Below are 8455 nucleotides of genomic sequence, written 5' to 3'. Positions count from 1 at the left end.
GGTCGCTGTTTTTCTTTTTCTGCAAATTCATTGTCGGCAGCGAGGGCGACAGGCGCCTACTTCTACTTAGATGTGTCTAAAGTTAAGTTAAACAGATATCCCGTTAAAGTAGAAGTTACATTTGTCTTGATAAATAACAAATAGGCCTACCCCAAATAAAACAACCACTCCGATACATATGTTGTTAATCCAATACTTTTTGTACAGTCATTTCAGTACAGTGGATAGAAAATGAAGCTTCTGCTCATTAATACTTGTGTCCTATATTTGTCACTTCATTATGCAGCAGGTAGGCTATAACATTGTAACCTACGTCATTACCCGCTGCAACAAATCAATTGGAGCGCATTATGGCAAGGCCACTAAATCTATTTGAATGCATGTACGGTATATACATGTATCTGTCCACTGGAGGGCAGTGACACGCCGAGATTGGGGGTAACGTGTCAGCAACAGTGCTGCGCTGTATGATCGTTAACAATAAAATAGCGTGATGTGAACGTGATCAAATTACATTACAGGTAGGCTGACTGGGTAGGCTATAATTAGATGTATTTGTTGTTGTCTTTTTAATACGAAAGAGCATTAATTGGCTGTCGACAGGGTTTTTGTCCTTTGCTTTGTGTCGGGTCCAAATCAGTTTCTCTTCTGTGCTTTACCTGTGCCCACTCCATGCACTGGCACAGTTACACCCACATTGTCTTAAAATTATACCCCTCAAATATCTGTTTGAATATCAAACAGGGCGAGGGAGGCACACGCACTTTCTCTCAACTCCTCCCTCCCCTTGATTGTGCCCTCCCTCCTTTAATTCTAGCCCTCTCCTGTGTGTTCAGCTCTGTGCTGCAAATTGAGTTGTGACATTTTCAGCTCCAATCTTTCTTCCCTTGCTTGCATTTCACTGCAGATGCTTTATTTATGTTAAGGCAACGCACCGTTTAGGCTTTTATATATATTTTTTCGTGTTTGTTTTTTTATTTTTTATTTCGCTCCGGATTCACACCACAGGGAGTGATTTTTAACTAGCGATTCGTCTTACGTCAGTAGCTACACGAGGAGACTGCATTTGTAGCTGTCTGTTTTTGACCAGAGCGGACAGGTAAGAGGAGCGCACGACTAGCCTGTCTGTCTGTCTGTCTGTCTGTCTGTCTGTCTGTCTGTCTGTCTGTCTGTCTGTCTGTCTGTCTGTCTGTCTGTCTGTCGCATGTAATAACTATGTTATTATCTATGCTACATATTTATTGCCAGTGGTGGGAAAGTACTCAGATTTTTTACTTAAGTAAAAGTATTAATACTGCAATAGCCTATATATAAATAGGCCTACTCTGTTACAAGTAAAAGCGTGCAATTAAAATGTAGGCTACTTGAGTAAAAGCATTGACATCAAAATATACTTTAAAGCACCGAAAGTAAAAGTGCAAAATGTTTGAAAATAGCATATCAGAGCTTGTAGTTGTAGATCGGATATTTTCACATAGCCTAGGTATAAAATAGGTAGGCTATAAAGTGGTTCATATATGTTTTATATATAGGCTAATAGGCCTATAATGTATAGCTGCAGTGTAACTAGTAAAGTTAGTACAATCTTTGGATCCCAGATGTAGTGGAGTAAAAGTATTGGAAATACTCAAGTAAAGTACAAATACCTCAAAATTGTAGGCTACTCAAGTACATTACTTAAGTAAATTTACTTAGTTACTTTACACCACTGCATATTTATTCCACATATGCACCGATATATGCTGAAGCCTACGTGTATTGGGAGTTAGAAATGCTCCTGTCATCGTGCCTGTTGCTCTAGGTTCAGCTTCTATTATTAACTATCACAATGCAGCACAGCAGAGTGATAAATTCACATTTGACAGCTTTTGATTCCAGTGTGTGCTGTCTGTGTGAGCCCAGCAGCGACCTGACCTCTACGCTGCTCTGATTAAATGGAAAGGTTAAATTAGTAGTAACATGGCGAGGAGTTGTTATATTGGCAATTAATGTTGCATAATATTATGTCTGCATAAACATATAGGCTAGGCTATATATTTGGAGTTTTACCAGTAGCCATTGTCACAAGTTAAGTTAGTTACCAATTGACAGTGCTATAATCATACTACATAGATTGTTGTTGAGCAACATATATAATAATAGGCCTATAGGCTAATAATTCATAATTTTATGAGCCGAGTTATATTTATATGTAGCCTACCGCATTACTTGTTGCTTGCCTCAATATATAAATAAGACGATTTAGGGCTAGGTTACTTCCTTGTTCATTTAATCTCTGATTTATACATGATGACATTTACTCCGCTGCACGACGTGGTGTCGCTTGCTGACAAGAATAGAGCTAACACGTGTCGCACTCATAGGGTCGCACTGCGTTTATAAAGCAATTCTGTCCCGACAGGACAACACACAACAGTGTTATTAGCCTAACTGCTAAAACAACACCGAAATACAAGTGAATGGTGCACCCCAGATACAGCCTGATTCTGAATAAGTTTGTAGTAGCCATGGCTATGAACCAACACCTGAGAATAATACCGTATTATTATTGCCAGTTCGTGCATTACAATTGGAAGCGATGCCACATTGTCTTGGCTCATTTAACAGCACAATGCGAGTCTAGACTCGATGTTATATTTTCCTGCGGGCTGTGGACTCTGCACCATGCAGTCTGGGTAGTTTTATTTTAATCAATATAAACAATTACACACGCGCGCATGCACACACGCGCGCGCACGCACGCACACACGCACACGACTTGTCCTGTCCTCATTTACCCCCTGCTGGCTTGCACGCCAAGCTGCCTGGGTGGGACGTCACGCCTTTTTTATGGAGCAAATAAAACCTCCCGGACTGATAATGTAACTCTGTGTTAACATGCTTGGCTGTATGAGCCTATGATTCAGCCAATATTTAATGTTGCTCACAACATTAACCCTATAAGTTTGTTTGTGTGTGTGTGGGGGGGGCGGGGGGGGGCTGTATGTATATCCTATCTATAGGCCTAGATATAGATATGATATATATATAATCCAGAGCTTACCGGTATGTGCCTGCATTGTTCTCAGACTTTATTCACTAGATTTCTATTTTTGTCAGAGTTGAGTAGGCCTATAGTTGCCCTAGTCGTCATGTTGTTTATGGGACCAAGCTTTACACTATAGCTTACTCGCCTTACTGTCTGATGGAATACTGGATGTGCATGTGCTTTATTTCTTCAAAAGGCACTGTGGAGCTTTAATGACCTGAAAGGATTACATATATACTTAACCTAATTACTTTGCTCTCACCCCCAGGCTGTAGGCTGTCACTCTCATTGGGATTCATAGAAAAAAAAGTTTAAATTAATCCCATTCTTACCTTGTGCAATTATCCTGTTGCTCTTGCTGTTCCTTTGATGGGAAAAAATCACAAAGGACAAGACAACATTTTGTTCAGAGAATAGAGAAAACTCAAAACAATTTCAAAGTATCAAATAAAGAAGGTTTTATTCCAACTGTTCATCATGAACAGGGTCAGTGCACGAGAATGACAATGACAGTTTGAAGCAGAATGCAAGAGCCTCTTTCACAGGTATGGGAAACCTTCAGGAGAGGAAGGGAGTATCGAACAGCATTGAAAGATTTTGCGGGGTCTAGGAGGGGTCACATGGATATCAGGATGTGAAGTTATTATATTTAATAGCTGTGTTATGCTATGTGACCCTGAGACGCAGCTGCTCGTGGGGGTGTCAGGGAGGATAGGTAAGGAAGTCACAGATGCCAAGGTTGGCTCTTTGTCTTAAGGCTGTAAGAAAGAGATAAGATTTTAATGAGCCCTGCATAGAAGAATTTTTGTTTTGTTTTAGCGTTTCAATATTAACTTGTGAGAGGAAGGGCAAGTCAGGCCATTTTTGTTGCCTTGCTGAAGCAACTTCTCTAATGTGTGAATGTTACAATGCTGTAAATGAATCATTTTATATTGACAGGTATGGTCTGTGTACATGCATAACACTCAAGATTATATGTTGCCTCTACATTCCTCTCAGAACTGGAGCCAATACAACACAGCCTATATCACATCACATCAGCTATTCTTGTAGAAAACAAACACTGCTGTAGAGATTGTTGTTCATTCTTGTGCCCGGTGCATTAGGCATGTGCTTTGCTGTGTTATTTATTGTGTCTTTGTCAGGGCTCAGAACAGGAATGGGTTGACCAGGCTCTGGGCATGTGCAATTTTCAGCCTTCCATGTTGTCAGAACCATAATGTGAAGATCTAGGCCACTGGTTTTCAACATGGTTTTCAACATGGGACCTCTAAACGATTGATGATTAAGAGAAACCAAATTGATTTCTTTTTATATGTAGATTGGGGTCCCAGAGATAGAAATCATAAAATCAGGGTCAGTGGCCTAATGTATATCAAACTGATTGATTGATTGATTTTCTTTCTTGAATAGGACTTTACTAGAGGGTTGCATAGGAAAATGTACAGTTTCATGACAGTACAGTTCACTGGTACAAAGTCAACTAAAAGGATAAATAAACCCCAAAAAGCCTAAGGCTTGTTTAAATTGAGATCCTGTTTTAAAACTCATAGAACATTGACTGACAGGTTCTTTAAATGAAAAATATTGAGAATCACTGATCTACGCTATGACATGCTTCTCTGGCTTTCCCCAATGCTCAAAACAAATATCCAAAACATATGTTTTGTAAATCTAAACTATATTATGTTCTCAACAACCTGCTGTGTTCATCTATTTTCGCAGGCTTTTATCAAATCACTCAGCGTTTGCTATTAGGGCATCGCTTCCCAGCAGCGACAGCTTTATTGGCATATGGCTATCTGTTAGTGTGGGCTGATAAGACGCAGCGAGGTTGTTGTGCATGTCGGTGGCACCTAGCCTGATACTACCCATAATGCAGACGTCAGCTCGGGGAGGAAGGTTACACTGTCATGTAGCCTAGCAGTGCACCATATCTGATGAGGGACGCAGTACACTGAAGTCAATAGCAGCCTCCCCCTATACCCAACCCCCCTTCACACACACACACACACACACACACACACACACACACACACACACACACACACACAAGTCTGTGTGTGTGCGCACATGCACATGCACATGAGCATGCACATGCACACACAGGTTTCCTATCCGTTGCATCCCACCTACACCATATGACCTCTACTTTTTCAACGGACTCCACCTCTTTGCAGACACCACCTGGAGGACAGAGACACTACAGAATATTAACTATAATAACCATGTTCTCTACATGCCATCCTGTTGGTTTATAAGTTATTGTCAATGTCAAACTGATTCAATAGGTCATATAAGCCTGTCAATAATAGAACAGTTTTGTCATACAGTTCATGGTCTTACTCTTGCATTGACCTGATAATTAGTGCAGCTGAAGGTTTTGCTGGAATTTCAAGTTGGGTATGCATATATTATAAGTTATTAATTAATTGATTGCTTGTGAATTGTATGTAGTGGTAGCAGTGGCGGAAGCTTATTCATGCCTCGTCCATTTTTATGCTGTAAAAGATTAAACCCATTTATCACTGTAGAGAAGGACAAACGCAGAGGTGTGCGTGTGTGTGTGTGCGTGTGTGTGCGTGTGCGATTGCAAGTGCACTCATAATGTGTGGAGCAACATCATTGACCTTTAATGTATAACGTTTTTGCTCATTTCATGGCCCTCAGTATTTAAACCTGTTTGGAACAATTGATCACATCCACTCATTGTCCTTTCTCCTGTTTCACTCATCATCTTTACATTTTACTCTCAATATCTTCTTCCTCTTTGTTTTCCTCTGCAGGGGAAGCAGGTTTATTATGGTTCCCACTCCAGAATCACTCCACCACACAGTAATAGTGACATTGACATGTAGTATTGTGTACATCATGTTTGTAGCTTGTATTGGTGATTCGATGTTTGGGGAGGGACGCAATTTTAATGACACGCACAGGTGTCACCTACAGGAGTTAACAGGTCAGAGTGTGGTCTATTGATATGCATACAGGCTCGTTCCTTTGTTAATCACCATGATGTGACACTACAGCGTTGGTAAACGTTGTCAAGGTGTGAACTTAAGATTGTTTTACATCGATGCATGTTCGTGCGTGTGACCGGACCAATACAACACTGCTTACCACACAGGTTTTCAAAGTGAAATCAGAGAAAATGTAGAAAATCTAATTTCAATTCGATCCAGTTAACCCAATTTAAACCTGGTGTTCCATGTAACTATTATCAAACTGTTTACATTTTCTTTCTTCCTTTCTATATTTCCCCCCTCCCCCCAAGATAGCTAAAATAGTAGGTTTTTAAAAGCCATTTTGCAATGGGGGCTCCAGCCAGAAGGCATAGCTCTTTCGGAGACCTTGGCATGGAAAAGCGTGTGGTTCCCGTAACGTTAATATTTCTGACATTGAGCAATGAATGCTGGCTAATGATTTCCCCTTGAATTAAATTGTTTTATTTTGGAACGAAACATGTCATATTCTCTAAGTACAGTGACATCCCGCTAGTTTTATGCTAGTGGTTATATTGGCCTTGTGCTGCTAAATAATTCACTGACAAATACACCGATTAGTCCCATGAGGTGCTTAAAGAATAGAGTCAAATCAAAAAGCCTTGGCGAGACCGCTGCGTTTTATCTGACACAGAGTATAAATAATGCATAAAGTTGAATCCAGCTTTTCTACTTTTTCATTTCACTTATTTTGCCGCAGCGGCTGATCAGTCCCGCTGGATAGCAAACAGAATTGCCAGGCAACAGTGGTGGAAAAAGTACTCAAATGTTTTACTTAAGTATCAATGCTGCAGTGTCGAAATACTCTGTTACATATCCAGAATTCAAAATGTACTTGAGTAAATGTACCAAAAGTAGAAAGTACTCATTATGCAGAATGTCCCATAATGCCATTTCAAGTTTCAAACGTATACATTTTTTTTTTTATCTACAAGCTCACAATGCGTCGCGATGTGAGCTTGTAGATCGTTTTTTCAAGTGGCCGAAATGTATAAGGTTGAGGGGGTTAATGCATGTTTTGTAATAATAATCAATCTACAAAGTAACTAGTGACTAAAGCTTTAAAAAAAAAAAATAGTGGAGTAAAAGTACAATATTTTGTTCTGAGATGTGGAGTAAAAGTAAAAGCATTGGAAATTGGAAATACTCAAGTAAAGTACAAACATCTCAACATTGTACTTAAGTACAGTACTTGGGTAAATGTACTTAGTTACTTTACACCACTGCCAGGCACATATTTGGCCATGGCAGTACTCTCTCTCTCTGGCTCTCTCTTGTTAGAGTGAACAACACGTCTGCATTTGCGAACGTGCTCAAAACAAACACATTGGTTGAAACAATTGAAAGCCCAGAGTCATGATGACAGCGTGGTCGGATCAGCAGGCCGGAAGGTCATTGAGGGCCCTGCGTGTTCTATTCAGAGAGGCAGGATGCAGTATAGACCATAATGCTTCTGGAGAAGAGCCAGTGTCCACTGAGTAACTTTCCTGGACTCTGCTGGTGTGTTTCTGCTGCCCGGGGGAGAGAGATAGGAGGGGGAGGATGATAGGGTTGCGTTCAAGAGTGTGTCGTGGCGTGGAAGGTTTTGATGATGCTGCCTACAGCGTTGCATATATTGCTGAGCTGCGCTCTTAAGCATGCGTATGAGGCAACGGCTGCTGATGCTGACGATCTGGACCTGAATGCGGGATAGGCAGACCCCCCTCCCCTCCCCTTTCAGAGGAAACTTTCTATCGATCCGTAGGTAGACTGGGAGACGGAGACGAGAATTGCGGTTAAGCAGGCGAAGCAAATCCTGTACCCTCTTCATCTCTCGTTCTTCAAACTGCCAATATGTGTCTTTGTTCTTGTGTTTTAAGGTGGGTGCATCATCATTCAACCACCACCTCCATCCCCGCCCTCCAATCCCTCTCTCTCCCTCTTTCTCCTCTCCTCTCCTCGCTCTCTCTCTCTCCTCTCCACTGCAGTGTTCTCCTTCTTGGCTGTCTGTCTGCACACTCTCTTGCACACAGACACTCCCCCCCCCCCCCCCCCCCCCTCCCCTCCACCACCATCTGTGTCTGTCGCTATGAGACACAGGAACAGATAATATCTCCTCCTCCTCTTCCTCCGCCACTACCTCCTCTCTTGCTGCTGCCCTTTTGTTTATTCACGTTGTGTATGAATGTATTGTGTTTGTTGTGTCTTGTCTGCGATGGGTATAGCTCTCCCCTCTCGTCTCTCTGTTGCGTGGAGTCCAGAGCGCGGTCCAGACATTAAAGTCTTCGGCCCTAGGCTTAATAACAGCTTTCTGAGCTCCTGTGTGTTTAAGGTTGTTGAGGTAACCGCCTTACTGGTTGTTATCGGTATTCTGTCACTGTTCCCACTGCAGAGAATCTCAGCTCCAGTGAGACATGATGTAGTTTATTCCCCCGTCCGCCCAGCC

The 8455-nt window shown here is 41.5% G+C and overlaps 2 protein-coding genes across 4 annotated transcripts in view; both read left to right on the top strand.

Annotated features, from left to right (window-relative positions):
* tmem265 (transmembrane protein 265) overlaps positions 1-8455 on the top strand; it is a gene marked incomplete at its 3' end in the record, with an annotated part of 435019 nt that overhangs the window by 79208 nt on the left and 347356 nt on the right. The window lies entirely within an intron of this gene.
* mbnl3 (muscleblind-like splicing regulator 3) overlaps positions 861-8455 on the top strand; it is a 37686-nt gene continuing 30091 nt past the window's right edge. For all 3 annotated transcript variants that reach the window (XR_013962884.1, XM_080745409.1, XM_080745410.1), the window contains exon 1: positions 861-1099. The gene's annotated coding sequence lies outside the window, so the exon portion shown is untranslated. The remainder of the gene's footprint in view (positions 1100-8455) is intronic.

This window comes from Nannobrachium achirus (assembly GCF_963921795.1).
Source record: "Nannobrachium achirus genome assembly, chromosome: 17".
Taxonomy (NCBI): Eukaryota; Metazoa; Chordata; class Actinopteri; order Myctophiformes; family Myctophidae; genus Nannobrachium; species Nannobrachium achirus.
The sequence above is the reverse complement of the archived record's forward strand: the minus strand, read 5'-3'. Positions and strand labels throughout refer to the sequence as shown.